General features: G+C 35.7%; 1 protein-coding gene across 3 annotated transcripts in view; it reads right to left on the bottom strand.

Moving 5' to 3' along the window:
• Nucleotides 1–19,195, bottom strand: part of LOC113112540 (zinc finger MIZ domain-containing protein 1-like) — a 122,376-nt gene that overhangs the window by 77,980 nt on the left and 25,201 nt on the right. For all 3 annotated transcript variants that reach the window (XM_026278206.1, XM_026278204.1, XM_026278203.1), the window contains exon 2: nucleotides 8,380–8,498. The gene's annotated coding sequence lies outside the window, so the exon portion shown is untranslated. The remainder of the gene's footprint in view (nucleotides 1–8,379; nucleotides 8,499–19,195) is intronic.

Genomic DNA, 19,195 nt, shown 5'->3' on the forward strand with positions numbered 1-19,195 from the left:
CTCAATTAATCAGGTCACGGTGCAGGGAATAACTCACTCTCTGGTATCTGGGTCTGGACGGTACAACAATATACTGCAGCTCACCCAGCCATGCAGCTATTTGCCTCTCAAAACAGTTTAAACTGTGCTTGTACATGTGTGAAATATCTGAGAACGTCAGCGGAGAGCTTGTGACACTTAACCTTTTTAGCTGAATGATTCATGCTAAGCATTACAACTTGGCCCCAAAACTCTAACCAGTCATATTAATCTCACAAAAAATGTATTCCAGTCTTGTTACAACCCAAAAAGAAAATGAAACCCATTTTTAGGAACAAAAATGAGCATTTTATGATAATTATGCAAATATCATAATATGAAGTATACATTTTTTACTAATAAACAATGTCATTTTTTGACAATGTAAAAATGAACGGATGTAAAATGTGCTTGACTTTAATGAAAATGTCATCAAGAAAATAATCTTGGTGCCAGGAAAACAAATTAATTATAATAAATAGTTAATGTATAAATAAAAATAATGATAATATTACTAATACTACAACAATACAAATTTATAACAAAAACTATATATATATATATATATATATATATATATATATATATATATATATATATATATATATATATATATATATATATATATATATATATATATATATATATATAAACTTAAAAATAATAAAATAACATTTAATAAATAATAAAACCATAATATTAAATGTATACATTTTATTAACCATTGAGACAATTTTCTCAGATTTTTTTCCATTGGAGAAATGAATTGAGGTAAAACATTCTAATTGTAATTAAAAAAAAATCTTTTAACAGCCAAGAACCAGCAAGCTACCTACTTGAACAACTGTCCTATTCCTGCCATCACTTCCATTCAAAGAGTTCTTGAACTCCTTAATTTAAGTGAAATTCCACACAGTAATCAGAAGTTTAATAGTCAGTTAGCTAGACCCTGTGCTAATTAAACACATATCAGAGGCCCCTTCTCCCTCCCTCTCGGTGCTTCATTAACAATAGCGCCAAGGCCTTAAACTCAGTCTGGATCTCTTTCAAGCTTTCCTCCTCCAGAAGGTGTGGGGCTACCAGAGGCCTCGCTGGAGATGGAATCGTTTTCATTCAGCTCATGAATGTCCTGCTGCTTTAAAATGCATTCCACACTCCTCTTTCCTCGTAGACATTCAGAGACATCCTTACTGACACTATAAAATTTCCTTATTTCAGCTCCTTAATTACTTTGTCACGGCAGTTCTGAGAGAGTGAACACCGCTACACATCTGCTGATCCTTCTGGGGGCCTTGAACCAAAGATGGCACCGGGACCCAACATGGGGAGCCTGGGGTGGGGGAAACCCAAAAACTTGGAACATCTGTATTTCTTTATAGAGTCTATAAAGAGCTCAGAGTTGGAAGGAGAGAATGAAAATATATGATTGGAGAAGTAGTGTGAGTATGCTGGATGTAATGCGTCGGGATGACTGCTGTCAGATACAAGCAACATGGAGGTTTGTCAAATGAGAGCATCCAATCTGGTGCACGCCGCCTGCTACGGATCACACATAAAAACTGGAAGTGCAATAAATACACATTTTAATGTTGGCCTGGGCAGAATCATAATAGGCTCAGATTTTCTATCCAACAGACTGCATCCGTAAATCAACTCCAGATAGATCTGCCAGCGAGCAACACCAACATCGTGAACGCCCTAAATCACCAGCAAATAAATGAGAGAAATTCATATAATCAGTGCAGCTGGACGAGACGGTATGTTCTGATAATTCAAGGCTTTGTTTGAGTTCAGCCTCCACCCCAATACTTCTCAAGCTCTTCCAGGGATCCAGACCAGAACAACTATTAGGAAGCTGTTGGCTCAAAAATGAAACATTTAGGAGCCAAGTGATTTCTTTTAGATGTCTGAGGGAAACTAAAATGAAGGATCACTTCAAATTCTAGATGGCTGAATACTGAATTAAATTGCAATAAAATTCAAATAAAATAAAATGCATAACTGATTAGCAGTACCTACATAATTTCCAGTGCCAAAAGACAACTCGTTATGAATATATATATATTTAAAATGCATTATATGAACAACCATTTAGTAATTAGATTAATGTTAAGTCTGACACGCTTAAAATTAACACCACTATAATGATGCTCATTTCATATCAAATGCAACAGAACCGAAAAATGATTCCCAGTGAGTGAGTCAGTAATGGCTCGGAATGATTCACTGGATAAATCAGCTTGAATCAAAACACCATTTTGAATCTTTTTAACTGGCTCAGTAAAAAGAACAAAAAAGTGGGGCAAATGGGTTCCTTTTTCCTAGATATTATCCTGTCTCTAAATCTAGATATTATTGATATTATTGATAGTCTCTAATACATTAAAAAGATATGTCTATTATTACAGCCAGATTTTTCTTATGCATGCACACCGATCTGCTTTGAGAATCTATATCTCGTACATCTCAATCTGTGCAACACTGTGCACTAGTGATAATATCTGGAGACGCATTCAGATAAGTAATTCGCATATCCTGTGCAGATGAATAGTAAGCAGGTTTGTAATTGTGTAAGCAATGCAAGTGATTTGTTTTTGTTCACTCAGAGCTTGAGGGCTGGCACCTTTCACACGGCACAGCCCGGGACTGTCAGGAATTACACAATTTGTGATATTATTCAAATCAGCACATTGTTTTCCTCTTTACTGACACGAATGGGAGGGGAGAGACACATCTCAAAATTAAATCATTCTGAAACAATCAGCCTCTGTGTGAAAGTAGAATTTGAAACGTATTGCTCAAATTATTCAGAGCCATTAATGCATGTGTCCACTCTTGATGCACTGTATATTACACTCATTCATCATGGCTGCATAACCTGGCAGGCTAACAGAAAACAGCTTTTGTAATCATATAGCCTTCCTGTCAAGAGTAGCACACGTCTGTGCATTTAATGATTCAGATGTTTGTTTTATTGGCGAGCAACTGACAAAGGAAAAGTTTATATCTCACTGTTATGACAACCTATGAGTAACAATAATTTCAAGTCGAGCTTCTTTTTTTTACTGTGGAAAATAAAAAGAAAAATAATTAATAATGCACAAGCCATTATTTTCCACACAAATCACAAAAACAAAACCTAAACCTCTGAAGTTACAAAAAAGCTGTTACTGGGTTTCTAAGATCAATAGGTTACAAGATCACACTTGCATTGCTCAAATGTATGCTACACTGAAACAGTGTTCTTGACTATCAGCTTTGGCATAGTGTCAAACTGTGACTCCCATCAGGATGCTAGCTGTCACTAGCATAAACGCAACACAGATGCTAAATCCTCTGCCTCTTCACCTCCAGAAGTTTGATGAAGAACATCCCAGCCTAAGCTTTCATTTCCCATTTACACAAAGACATATTTCCAGAGGAATCACCACATCTGTCCCGCATTGAACAGTCAGTGCTTTTCATGAATGCACTTTTGGCATGGGTAGAAGGGATATTTCAGCTTGTTTCAACACCTTCCATTCAAAAAGGGTGTTGACCTTAATCTGAGCCAACAATGGAAAAAAAAGTAAAGTAACAATGGCAAACATCCATTAACAACAACAAAGTGCCAGTATATAGACAATTCTTGGCAAAGCTGTCTTATTTGACAGAGTTAGGCTGGTGTATTATTAGGGCCTTTTTCACTGCTATAGTTCCAGAACTAAATGTACAGCATTAAAGTACTGCGACGATCTTGCGCGAACTATTTCCCAGTACCATTTTAAGGGTTGCATTCACATCGATCATGTGTTCTAGGACATGGCGTAAGCCGGTCGACAGCAATGTCATTTGTGCGTGACGTTCAACAACAGAAGAACAACGTGAACAACAGGAGGATAGAGGACAATGTGATCGGAGTGGTGTTTTTGTTGCATCTCATGGGTTTCACAACAATGGATATGGAATGTCGACGTATAGGTAAAGTGACTGAAAGAACGGAAAGGAGGATTAAGAATCTCCAATGACAACTGGCAGTGTTACATTTGCTACAAGTGCCTGCACTTCAGTGTCCATCCATCTATTGCTGTTCATCACACTTGTGAAATAAGTTGATGCAATGTTTACAGTATGTTTACACTGTGTTTTAAATCATGGTGGGTAAGGTCGTTTTCGAACACATCTGGCCAATCAGTGTCTACTTACATCACGTTTAGTACCAGTTTTGCTGGTTAGACCCTGCTCCGGAGTAGGAGCTAATTTGGTTTACGAAAAAGGCAGTTTGATACTAAAAAGGTTTGGGTACTATGAAAAGATTCCTGTTGTGCGAAAGGCCACATTGTAGCAGCTTAGTCTTATAGACATATATTAGGTATGCAGATTTACAATTAAATAAACTGCAGTAATAAATTAAATGTTTAGAAGTCAGGTTCATTTCTGTAAATCGGTTCATCCACATTAACGTAAATCAACAGTTTATTTTAAATGATTCATTGATTCATTACCTGAACTCTCAGAAAAAGCATTTTTATGGTCTTTTTTTGTAGAAAATATTTACTAACATGCTGCTTTTCTCAACTTCCACTTAAGTTGTGTAAATGTAAGTTAATTGCTGTGACTAAGAACATTGTTGTATTTTCAACATTGTTTTTTTATACTTTTGTTAAGCAAGGACATATTAATTTGATCAAAAATTAAAGTAAAGATTTATAATGTTACAAAAACAATTTTCACATAAATTATGTTATTTTGAACACTCTATTCATCAAAGAATCCTAAAACATTATCACATTTCCACAAAAATATTAAAAAAGCACAACTGTTTCCAAAGTAGATTGGACATTTTTCTTGAGCACCAACTCAAAAAAAATTATTTCTAAAAGATTATGTCACTTAAGGCTGAAATAATAGACTTTAGTCAGGGTAATATTTTTCTGAAGTTATTTTAATATCCATATTAAAAACTAATCACTTTAATTTAGCTTGAACCAACAGTTGGACATAGAAGCAGCTCCAGGCAGATTACATATGAGGTCAGCGTTGTGCATGCACCGGTGAGTATTGTGAAAACTAACTTTTGCTATGGGGGGGGGGTGCAAAGGAAGCAAAGTATTCTTATTTTAGCAAATGGAAAACCAGGCTCGGCTTATATCAAAATCCTCGGACATTCTTTACAAATCCTTGTTTTGTACTTCTAATTATTGAGCTGTGTTTGCTGTAATCTCTCCCAGTGCCTCTGCGTTCGTCTCTTCTGAGCGGGGCATTCGCAAAGGCGACATCATACATCATCTGCCTGGAGCTGTGAGCGCAAAATAGATTAAATTGATTATTATGTTTTAAATATGGTTATTTTTCCTACAAAAACGCAGCGATTTACTACAGGAGGATTTGGTTAAGCCCCGGAGCTGTGTGAGACACTTTTTATTAAGGATGGATGCTTTTTATTCAACTCTTTTTGAACTGATGTACTGCAACACCCACTAAGTGGAATTAAACAGCTTGAAAGATCAAATCATTTTTAATTAATTAGGGACAGCTTAATTAATATTTTTTTAAATACAACTGACTGGATTCTTCTGAAAAAGAAAGTGGTTTACACATATGATGACTTGAGGGTGAGTAATTTATGGGCTAATTTTCATTTTTGGGTGAACTAACCCTTTAATGTTTATAAATATAACTAAAATTAATAATAATACTAACATGTTTAAAGTTTAAAGTAAAAATAAGAATTATTACAATAATAGCAATTAATAATAAGTACATATAAAATATGTTTTATACATGTTTAATTATATGTACATTTACATATTTTATAAATTATATAAATTATTATGGTTCAAATCTATAAAACCAGGAGTAAAATATTAATATAAAACATGAATATTAAATATTAATTCTTGATTTCAGAAATTGGTCTTATATTTTTATAAATTACAAAAAAATATGTGGAAAATGTTTTAATATCTTAAATATATTGTAAATGAAGACTTGATAAAATGCAGTTGATTGATAAAACATTTTCAGTGAAGAACACAAAAGAGAAGTGAAATGAAAAGGAGAAAAAGTGAAAGAAAGTTGTCGAGACCCCTTCAGGAAGTATTGCCCCTCCTTTGCTTTAATGAGGTTAACTGTTAAAGCATGTTCAGGATACAGTCTCTCTTTATACACAGCAATGGAAAGGTCGCCTGCGATCACATCAAGGCCCCCGTCTCGGTACAAAGCAAGTGTAAAATTACAATTACACCTTAATGAATGGCATATTTCATTACACATACATGCTAATTAACAAGTTTCAGATACAACTCTGGCATTGATAAGCATCTGTTCAATCCTCAAAGCTATATGTTGCTTTGTTCTGAGAGCGGGAAAAAAGACAAGAGCATATGCCCTTGGAAAAGGGTAACATTTGTGAGGTGGTTCTAGCACTGCTTTCGGAGCGGGGCCTCTCACTGCAGTGTCAGTGTTCCAGGTGGAGTGTGGGAGGAAAGGCTGGTGTTCTGGCTTTTGTAATGGGCACCCGTCTCCACAGGCTGACGTGAGCACGCAGTGCACTAATCGCTTTAGCTGATCCCGTTCGACTGTGTGTGAGGCAGATGTTTGTCAGGCTACAGCACTGCTCAGCGTTCACACTGCACCAAGCGAGATTAACCGGCACCTTTATATATTTATTTATTTCCCTCCTTGCCCCCGCCTGCCCCAATTCTTAATCCCTAACTAAAAAGCTGAGGGCAAAAAAATAGCACTATATTAGATCATTTCAAAGAAATTTGTTTTCCTCCATGAATTTCCAAGAGCGGCGTTGGGGAGAACAGCCAAACGCATAATAAGACAAATGTTTACGAAACAGTGACAAGGCCACTCTATCATTTCGACACGCAACTCTCTGAGGACTTGGAACATTTTCCTGGTGTAAGTCAAAAATAAGAAACATTTGAAGTGAGAAACCCAAGCCCTTGTCATTTGATCTCTTTTCCCCTTTCTTTCTTCTCTGTTGTTCCATTATGCAGGTGCTGGAGGCCTGAGGGTACGAGGCATCCGCAGGACTGGGCTGTGTGCATATGCTGCTACCCTGTGCATAAACACTACCAGACGTCCATCCAGCCCAGCTCTGCTCTGCCGTATATTACTCACAGGCTTCCAATTTGGCCAAATCAACCCAGCATGTTCCTCTCTGCTCGCCGCGCTCCCATGAAAAAGCATAGTCGTCCGGGATATGTAAACATCTCGTAGCTTATGGCAGAGGACGGGAATGACCCGCTGCCGGTACAGAATACAATGTGCAAAGATCAGACTTTATCCAGATGTTATGTACTTTGTTCTAAGCCGCTTTAATTGTTGTTACTGTTTCGTGACTTTTCATGAGTTTGGAGACAATGGGAGTTGTTTACATACAATCATAGTGACCATATGAAAATCTTTTAGTACTAGGGGTCAATCAGGATTTCTTTCTAATAGCTGATGCTGATATGTGGAATGACATACATACGTTTCTAAAAAACATCCTAGTCCTGTTTTCCTATTTTTCCCTGTTAGTCATTTCATTTAGGTTATTCACTGCCCTAGAAGCAACCAAGCAAACAAACTAATACAATGTACTTATATATTTTTACATGATAGAATTATAAATTGTACAAAAATATGAAAATATATTTAATATATTAGTTTTTTCTCCATTATAAATATTTGCATATATTTATGCATTACAAATATTTTTTATAAATGTAACAAAAATAGTACTTCGTTTGATGTTTAAATATAATAAAAAGTAATAAATTATAAAAAACAACTAATAATTAGCATTAGGTCAATCTACATTTTATAATCTAACTATAATAGTGCGCTATATAAATTCTTATAAAATGTTTAAAAAATATGAAACCATATATTTTTTTCTTTGCTATATTTTTCACATAATTTTGATGGCCTAAATGTATTTTAATAGCTAAATCGCAAATAATCTAATTGTTTTTTTACGTAAGCCTCAACCTAAAGGTTAAGGTATACTTCATTTTTCTGCATTCTGCTCAGTCTAACGCACAGCAGTTTCCACACAGATGGATGAGTTCAAAACAGGCGCAGTACCACCTAGTGAACTCTGAACATGAAAGTGGACTGTCTGAACATTTCACCTTGCGTGCACACTGTTGTATGCACACCGTCCCCAATGAACACAAAAAATGGTGAGCACTTAGGAAAAAACAAGATGCACAGGAAACTACCTTAAAATCAAAAACAGTACTAATCTAAATGCAAAAATGCAATAAATTAATTGCACATTAAGGACAAACATCTAAATTTACAAGCACTGTTAAAAAAAAAAAAAAAACATTGAACCATGAAATTGAAAGAAAACAATGTCAAATTTAAAGGCATGCCGACCTGTGTGTTCTGCAAGCTGGGAGTAAGGTCAGCAGCCCCCCCTCCCCCTCCCCTCCCTTCATAAAGTCCGTGGAGAAGGTCCCTCCGTGAGCTCCCGTCTAAACTAGGGTCCACCGCACCTGCAAAAAAAAATAAAGAACACGTTACACCTTCAGCATGAAATAAGAGTATCCTCCAAGGACCGCTCTCCAAACCAAAGTAAATCACTTCACACATACACCCCTGAAGATCTGATATTTCCCGTTCCACTGATGTCTCCTGCACAGGTCTGGTATGGCATGTTTTGTTTGTTGCGCTGGGAGTTTTCAGCTAGAGTGACATCAAACACAGCCACCCTGGACTGCCTAGGAGTAAAGACTCCTGCTATAACCCGCTTCCCACTGCTCACAAACTGCGTCCTTCCGAAAGGTTATCACAGAGCCGATTTGTCGCTCCTAATCCAAAATTCATTACATATAGCAGTTACCACACTTTAATACGATACGTTTCTTGAATGGCTGGGTGAGATCCTTCACAGTTCACTGGGAGTTAAGGACAGCGTAAAACAAAGCATAAAAAAGGACAGAGATGCTTTGTGAAATCGCAAAAGTGGCATAAACATGTAAAGTGGTATGTGTCAGCAGCAAATCAAATTTACTGACCTCACAACTAATCACAAATTGTTAGGTAAGGAAATTAGGTTCCTATTAACCCTGTATAAGGGATAAAGATGGAGAATCTTTGGTTTTTTGGCATGAACGGCCACCCTGTGACACGGGTTCCTGGGGCCGCTTTCTGAGTGATAGCAATGGTCAGACAGTAATGTCAGACAGTAATGTGTGGCATAAATGTGAAAGTGATAATGATGGGGCACTCTCATCGTGCCCGGCTTAAATAGCTGCTAACTGGATTGGATGGCTGACCATCACATCTCTCTGAGCATAATACACATATCTTCTAAGTTGACGAGAGCAGGATCAGCGGATGACGATGTGCAGCAATGTCTGCGTTGGAGCAAACACAGGAACACTCAAATGTGAGGCATAAAGAGAAGAGCCAAGTCTCTAACTTGTCCAAGCAGCTGTTTCAAAGCAGTTTTACCCACAACACCATGACAACTCGGATGGGTAAATGATCAAATTCAGATTTCACCAGTAAAAAAAATGTACAGTAAGTAAAAAATGTTTGTGTGTGTGTGTGTGTGAGTGAACATATCATATATCACTATGAATGATCAGAGTGAATATTCTACTTTAGCAACTACTTTAGTCTTTGTGCAAGTGAAACACAATTAGAAACACAACACAGAAACACAATTAGAGGCTGTGAAATGAGTACAATCAGTACATGCTTCATTCCAGGAGAGGAAGATTACAATTTCTGCATATTTGAATCCACTAGAAGGCAATCACTGAAATATGCAAACATTCATGAGAAATAAATGTAGTGGAAAATTTGGTGCATATCTGCAATCAAGTTTCATGTGCAGATCTAGGAAAAAAGTAAGGAGCTAAAGCAAATCAAACTGATTCTGTTTCTCAATGAGGTTTCAAAAGAACCCTAAAAAAAACATGCCTGAGTAATAGCATGTGTTTCAAAATGAGAGAGATTATTGGAAGTGTCAGTACAGTTACTAAATGCAGAGAAAACACATGCACATGCTTTTAAAATGTGTGATCATTCTTTATGAAGTGCTATATACAAGTCATTTTCCACTTTGGACAAGTGCCTTTCAACTGCTTGCAGGCCTATTCTGACAAAGTCATGAATAACAATTGTGAAAAAAACAATACTAAAAGCATAAAATAAAATCAAACATTTATCTTTTAACTTTATATATCCTATTGTTTGCTAAAAGGATTTACTTGAATTAAATTATAGTAGTATAATAATTTACATTTAGGCTGGACTTTAATTAAACAGCCATGTACTCTTCAACAGTGCACAATTCCATTGATTTGCTTCAACCCTTTAAAGCCATTACCCTTCTCCAACCTCTAAATGCGACACGCTCCTGCATGCACATCATTCTCAGCATCCTAAAATTCACATTGCACATTTCTGAAAGAACCAGTTATTTTTACATAACACACCCTTTAATTCAATTTAAACAGATTACTAAATGTTGAGTCATGACATGTAGAAAGAAAGAAAAAAAATCAATGTAGCCAGCAGTGCAAACAGTTGATAATTGCGAATGGAAGTGGGGGGCGGGAGTGCAAACATCATCTTTTAAGGTGAAACAGTAGAGTTCTTCACTACAGACAAAAGTCAGTTGGCAGAACCCAGAATTGATCATTTACATGCAAACAGAGAAGGCAAAAAATTGGTTCAATCTCCAGTAAGCATTTTGAGGCGCTGCTTCACACAGGCATCCAGCAAAATCAATTCACACTCTGAAGAAACAGTTTTTCTCAGCTGGAGATAATGTGCCACACTATGGGTTTTCAGATACTTATCAGAGGGAAATTAGCTAAGGAATACTCCCCCCACCCAAAAAAAACAAACAGGTCAAGCGTTCCACCTCCCTTCCAAATCAGTGATATCATCAACTGGAGCTCCAGAGTAAAGGTCAAAAATTAAAATGATTTGAGCACAGTCCCTTCCAATTGGTCATTTCTAAAACATCCTGGGGATATAAAGGAAAGCGAATACTGTATTTAAGAGTGGAATGAGTCTTCCTGTTGTGTAGCCACTTCTGCAGTACACTGCAAAGCCATTTAGAGCTGTTGAATGCGTCAGATCTTCAGGGATGATTTGATTAGAACGTTTAATTTACTTTAGTTAACAGGTCTATTTAAAATTCATGACAGATTTCAAAGATTTTCCATCGGAGAAGTTTAACAAAAATGTGTCATTTAACTAGCTTTTTTATTTTACACTTGCATTTAGCAATGCATTTTTCCACTTTAAACCATCATTGAGTGCTTGTAATAACTGTGATAAATAAATGTGATCTATAGCCTAGTTGATTTTGATTCTAGGGATGTTTCTAGGCAGACATGCACTCTTTGCATGTTTAATAACGCCACACTGCTTACCGTCCTAAAAATCATTTATTGTTATAAAAATACCATGAGCTGTAAAAAAAAAAAAAAAAAACTCATACAGAAATAATCAAATGTCTAATTTCCTAATGCCTATATTCCTATATTATGTCTACTTGCCTATATTATGTGTTCAAAATTCGTTTCGCTTTTCCCGCTCAGTGTGGAAAGGCCTTAAGGATGAAACGTTGCTCAGTTTGTTTGAAAATCCCAACCAGACCAAAAGAGCAGCACTATTATTTACAGTTTGGGGGCAGATCTATCTGTTCATCAACCAATAAAAGACAGGAGGAGTTTTCAGGAAACTTGTTTGAAACAGTAACAGAAATAACAAACTTTACCTTTAACGAAACAGACAACAGTCTTCTTCTAAAAACCCCTTTGGCTCAAATATCGGTGCACAAACCAACCCCAAGTGGAACAGGACTGGTTGCATTAAAAGCATGACTGTGCAGAAATGAATTCAATGCCCAGGCCAGATGTTCATGCCTGTCAGAGAAACTATCCAGATACAGATCTAACAAAAAGAAACTGAAATTTTTGTTTAAGAGAAATATTTTAAACATACTCTCTGATACTGTAAAATTATTATAACTGAATAATGTTCAAAGAAGCAAACATGCTTTTCTAATTAATAGGGATGTAACGATTCACTCAACTCATGATTCGATTCACAATTTTGATTTCACGAATCAAATTTTCTCACGACTTTTTTTAACAATATGAGATTGAAGACATTATACAGTAAATTAAAAGGTGTTGTTTTATTTGGCTATTGCTGCATGTTTCTTCTTGAAATTGAAATATAACAAAACTAACAAATTAATACCAAACCCCAAATCAAACAAGTTACACAAATAAAATAAATCTCTTAACATGAAAAAACTAAGGCTTTGCTCTTTCTAAAAACTAAGGCGTCTGTGCTCTTTCTAATTTAAAATTAGAGGCAACCACTTAATTTTAATCGTGATTCAAACAAAGATGCAGCATACATGGAGCATGGGTAGTTTTTAATTAAATTAGACTGTATAATTTTTTAATTTGAAGAAAAACAGAATATACTGACTTTAGTTTTGTAGAACTATACTACATAAATATCTGAACAAAACAAAAGACGAGCTTAATGAGATGCAGATTCACTCTCTGACAAAAGGTGGCGCTTATGAACAGCAATGATACAGTGTTTGCTAAGTTATCACTGTAAACAAAGCAGATCTGCGCTTATGAACACTACTTTAATATGCATTGTTCAGAGGCAAGATAAAAAACCATACCATACTACCATTTTTTTTTTAAATAGTTCCCCTCAGAGATACTAGGATGCATCGATCCGATAGTCAATGCCAATATCGGCTCCGATACTGGCATTTTTCTGCCGGATCAGGTATTCATCAGATGAGACTGATCCTAATCCGATATTGTGCATATACTTATTCTGTTTGTTGGTCCCCAAGAAAGGCACAAAAACATGATAAAGTACCAAAACTTTTGTGTGCACTATATTTCAAGTGTTCTGAACATGTTCCATAGTTCACTGTGAGGTACAGATTGAGGTACTGTCTTCCTACATTCAGAAATCAAACTGTGTGTTTCATTTGGTTACTAGTCAAAACGATGAAACGCTCTTCTAGAGCGCACAGTAACTGAGGTTTAAAACTGTTAAAAAAAAGGCTCAAACTAATGCACAGATTTAATACATTGCGTATCAATATCTCTTCCCTTTGTACTAACTTTTCCATGTGGATCATGCGCACTGCGCACTGTGAGTCAGTGTCGTTTCAAGTTAATTATTCTGCACACGGGATGCGCAGAAGCACTAAATGTCTAAATGTAGTAGATTGTGTTTAACACACAAAAGAGCAACGATCAGGTCAACACAGAGAAGTATAGGAGTATATTAAAAAAAAAACAACAACACTGTGCTGGTCTCAGATTGGATCGGTATCGACAAATACTCAGAATTTTCGGTATCGTATTGGTTTTGAAAATATGGTATTGTTGTATCCCCTAAAGCCCTTTCACACTGATTCTGGAAAATACACACGTAATGTGTCCTGCCAATTGTTCCCAGGTCGCTAGATTTTGCACTTTCACACTGATTACCTGGAATATTTGCCCACAACACACAACCCGTAACGGTCTAGTAATGACACGTGACATCAGGATGTGATGTGTAATGTACATGTCAAAATGCTAGGCACGTTAACTTTCACTTAAATTGGCTAACGATCTCAGCTTCAGCATGAAAAGTGAGGAACTAACTGATCTCTGCTTCATTACAGTTTGCACATATTTTTTTTTAGTCGCGAACGCTGATCTTCCTTCAAAACACCCGGTAAAAGAGACAAACCCTTTACTTTTGTTCACAGCGATCGTTCCGGGACTGGACCCGGAAATGTTACTAGGTCCCCAACCTGGGATCAATCACATAATCAATCCCAGGACATGTTTGCGTTCACACAGAAGGCGACCCTGCAATGTTCCGGAGCTTAAGAGACACATTCATATAAACTCCTACTCCGATTGTATTGTGATTTGTTTGGCACCTCAACTGATTTGAATTGTCACATATTTGAATTGATTTTCAACCTGCTTGCTGTTAATTGTTACATCCCTACTAAAGATGCATCAAATCAGAATTCAGGATATTTAAAAGACACATGCTTAATAATATGTTCATATTCCTTCAAAATGTCTGTCAGTGCCTAAGTTCAGATATAGAGCTTTGTTTGTTTTAGTCTTGACTGTTAATCACATTCATGTCTGTTAAGTGACCTATATCTGTCATCAGTGTGAACAGACTCACTCTGAAGGGAGCTGCAAAATAACGTCACACACATTATCCACACAATCACAAAATAATGACCATGGGAACTATCTGTAAATAATACCACAGCAAATGACAGTTATTATCACAACTAAAACAATATAAAATGTTGCAAACAATAAAACTACCATTTAAAAATGTTCTGTCATTTTGTTTACTTTTTTTAGATGACAGCAGTGGCTAATAGCAAGTTACCACATTTTTACCACATGATTATTTAGTGGAAACTGTGGTTACAATGGTTACTTTGTAAGGACGTGCATTTATAAACCTCAAACCCTATATTTGCAGGAAAAAGTCCATCATGTAAAATGAATACAATATCTAAAAAAAATATATACTATCAGTGATTTACTATCACTGCCTGTTTAAATTTCCCTCAAAGTATGCTTGAACCAAAACATCTCTGCCAAAAGCAAATCCATCAAATAAAACACACAACTACAAACTATGTCCTAAATCAGTGCTTCTCAAACTGTGGTACATGGAGTCAGCTGCGTGTACACCATTTACTGGGGATGGGCATTTTAGGGCATTTTAGTCATTCCACACACAGTTAAACTAAACAAGTTGTTCTACTTAAATTTTATATGTTCTCCATCATATGCCTTCAGAAGACTTTAAAAACAATTCACAAGTCATATGGACCACATTTATGATACTGTTTTCTGTTGCTCTGTCGTTATTATGCAGTTTTACAGACGTAATTATTTGCTAACTTTAAATGGGAAAATGCCATACTGAAGTCAAGTTTGGAGTTTGGAACAACATAAGTAAAAGTAAATTTAATTTTTGGGTAAACTATCACTTTAAATTCAGAAATACTAATTTTGATGACAAAATGTGTATACTGATTGTGGCTCACAGTTTTTCTCTTTAGGTTTGAATAGCCTATCATTACACCCCTATTATTTAGAAGTTCTGATCGAATGTGGTTCTTGGCCTGAAAAGAAAACCATTTGATTATAGGCCATTTGAGATCTGTTATATTGATGAATTTTACTTGTCAAAAAGTACTTGCGGAGTCCAGCGTCTCTCATCCACTTAGAGATCATGTGCATACAGAGTCAAATGTCAGAGAAAAAACAAACATGACAGGAATATAAAAATCGGACTCCATTTTAGCTTCTCCATTCTCTCAGCTCCATTTAGCCCTGACACATTCACATTCTGTTTACCGCTACTGTAATTAACAGAAGCAACTCTCTCTGACTGAGACTCCACATAGCAGTAAAGGTACATTATGCAGCGTTTTGCTATGCTAATCCAGGTAATTTGCTTCATGCTGAGCACACTTCCCCAGTGTCTTGATTAACGATACATTTTCCTGATCAAGATATGACGCATGGCATCTCATATATTAGGCTAGTTCTTAGAAAGAATGCTTTTCTTGAAATCATTCATTTGCTCATAAATTGTTCAATTCCCTGCAAATCTGCCCATACGGGAAGCCATTTAGCAAAGCCCGTATAAGCTTCTTAAAAGCAGATTGGAATGAGTGACTGGGCAAGACCTCCAAACTGTCTTTAGCCTGTTTTTTGAGGATGGCAGTTATGTACACATGGCCTAGATATAAATCGAAACACGATCAAACAAAAACAGAACTAGAGTCCGAATACACATACTTCAGTATTCAAACAGCAGAACATGAAATGATGATCTCCAAAAAATCTGTATTGATAATAATATTGTGGGTGAATACCACCTACATCTTCTGAAGTCTGCAACCAGCTCAGGAACCATCGTATTTGAAAAGTTGGAAAAATATGCAAAACTAAGTAAGTAGTAGAAAGAAGAAGTCCATCAAAGCAGCAGTAGTAGTTTAATAGCATTAAAAAGCTTGTGTGTGCATGTGCGTGTGTTTGAAAGAAGTCTCTTTTGTTCACCAAGGCTACAATTATTTGGTAAAAAATGGAGTAAATAAAATATATATATATTTTTACAAATCCAAATAACTGTTTTCTATTTTCATATATATATATTTTTTTTTTTTATTGTCATTATTATTATTATTATATATATATATATATTTTTTTTTTTAAGTTTTGATATTTATACACAGGAGAGAAAATTATGTATAAACAAAATAAAAAACAGCAAAAAAACAACGATTGATACAGTAAGTAGATTATGTTCATTTTTTTTTATTATTATTAACATAACTATTTTCATATATTTTAAATGCAATTTATTCCTGTGGTGGCAAAGCTGAATTTTAAGAAGCCATTACTCCAGTCTTTAGTGTCTAATATGCTGATTTGATGCTTAAGTATCATTTCTTATTCTTTAGCAATTATTTGAAAAATACATCTTTTGTAACATTATCACATTGTCTTTACGGTGACACCTGCATTATACAGTGCATACTTCATCAATAGTTAAGATCAATTTCAGAACATATTTGAAATGTAGTACAGGAATTCAGGCGTAGCCTTGAGCTATGTGCTCATTCACACAAGAGTCTTTATTAATAACACTCGAGGGGGATGTCAGAGGTCTTATCAAGGGCGGAGTGACTGATGATGATAGCACTAGCCCCTTATTACGTCAACTGACACTATAAAGACAAAGTGCATTGAGCTATTATATGGAATAACTAAAGCAATAGTTCTGATCATGTCATCCTATCCATATTCCCCATGAAGCTTGATGATCTCTCCTGCTTACCATGCTGGAATACTGATCCATCTGATCCAAGTGGAATCATACAGTTTGCTTCGTTCATTTGTATGCCTGTCAAAGAGAATGCTGGAAATATCTCATTTTTCTTTGAGCCAATACCTCATCCGTCAATGGGAACAAAAGGTCAGACACATTACAGTGGTCTGACTGCGTGTGTTCAAACCCAACCGCTGCTTGTCTGAGATGAACAATAACATCCCTCAAACAGTAAATAGAATTCATTTCAGGGTCTAAATGGAAGCATGTCGCCACAAGGGGAAGAACAGAGCGCTGGAAAATGTAAACGTTCTAGCAAACATTCTAAAGTACTTACAATTAAGCTTATTTCAATAATCAGCTAAAAATGCTCGCTAACATCCCCTAAAAACAACATAGCAACTTTTATGTGCTTTTATGTGCTAGGTCACATTTCAGGACATTTCACTGTACTAAATGATATCTAGGATCAAAATTCGGGAAAGCTACTTTTTAAACGTCTTTATCTTACTACAAGATAATAACAATATTATCTAACTACATTGAAGCTACTTAAACGGACAATCTTCCTAAAGACCCATGAAATGGAAATACACCATCTATTTCATGAATGCATGATTCAACTATGCATGTTGAATTTTTATTCATTTTAAATGTCACGATATACTCGACAGCCTAGAGAAATGACAGACATCTTTCTGTTCACATAGAATGAACTGAACTGTCCAACACTACCTAAGAGAGAGTATTGTTAAGAAAAAATGATGCTTTCCAAAGCTGCATCTTCCTTCAGTTCTTTACCAAAAAACAATCTGACATTTCAACCCAGTAATAAAAATGTAGTTTGTTACTGGAAAGCTACACTAATTTGAAAGCAGCTGTCTGCTGTCAGACTACTAAGAATTGCAGTTAGGATAGTTTTGTCTTTTCTAAGTTGAGTTAGGATTGCTTTTGAAACAAAGCAGAAAATGTAGGAAATGAAATGCTCTATTTTCTTGTTTGACGGACAGAGCCGGATCCCTTGTGTGCTCTTGACAGCACAGCGGATCCCGGTGATGATGCAAGTCCAGACCTCAGGCCCAGCTTCAGTGAGTCACAGAGCAGAGCAGGCTGTTTGGATCACAAAAACTCGTCTATTATTACACCACACATGTCACAACTCCCAGTGGCCCCCACGAGCCTGACACACACACCAAAACAGCTGCAGACACTTATACACAAACACATCACCCACTGAGACAAGACAGAGATAATAAAGAGCGCACTTATATGGATACATAGACAACTCAATAAAGCACTTCTGTATAACACTTCTCATTGTGCACGCTCTTATTCAGCTGAAGACTACAACTGAAGTGTTTTCACTGTTTTCTGTACAAAAGGTGATAATTTGCTACACTGGATAATCCAGGTCCAACAGAGTGCAAATGCACTTGCTTTTTATTTCAAAAAGGTTAAAGGTATAATTTATATGCTGTTATTTATTTATACTTTTAATTAGTTTTAAGTTAGTTGTTTTTGACTTTTTTTTCAAGTTTGAGCTTCAGCTTTACTTCATTTGACAAAACAGATTTGTAATAGTTACAGTTTCAGCTAATTGTAATGGCAAAGTGTTTAATTTCTGGAACACTAGCAGGTACTGTCACTCGCATCCTTGTTTCATTTGAACATTAAACATGAATTTTAACCATCGAAAAAACTAATCCTTGCTCATAAAACAAACAAATGGACTTCAGTTCTGACTGCTGACCTAATTGTGCAAAAATTGCACTTTTCACTTTTAATAGAAATAGTTGTATCAAAAAAATGTATCATATTATATGACATACTTTCTTCTTTGGGATAATATATATATATATATATATATATATATATATATATATATATATATATATATATATATATATTCTACATGAATTATTAATACTGACTTATCATTCTTGTTATGCTCCAAAATCAGCAGCTTGACAGTAATCCATAAGAGACATATACTGTATTTCAGTCTTCTGAAGATATATGGCAGCTTTGTGTGAGGAACAGACAAAAATTCAAGCCGTTAACTCGAGAACTGCTACAACTGAATCATTAAATTAGTGATTTGAACTCTGTTTCGTCTGGTCTGTGAATCGGATGAACTCGTTCACTGAAAAGAACCAGTTCAAAAGAATAAATCAATCACTGAATTATTATTATATATTTTTTTTTTAGTTCAACTAACTGCCTCAATGCTCCGGTCACAACAGTTCTCAAATTAACACCTCACTGGAGGGAAAATGATCAGTGAATAATGACATCGTGCTGTTTT

The sequence above is a fragment of the Carassius auratus genome, chromosome 13 (genome assembly GCF_003368295.1).
Source record: "Carassius auratus strain Wakin chromosome 13, ASM336829v1, whole genome shotgun sequence".
In the NCBI taxonomy this organism is placed as follows: domain Eukaryota; kingdom Metazoa; phylum Chordata; class Actinopteri; order Cypriniformes; family Cyprinidae; genus Carassius; species Carassius auratus.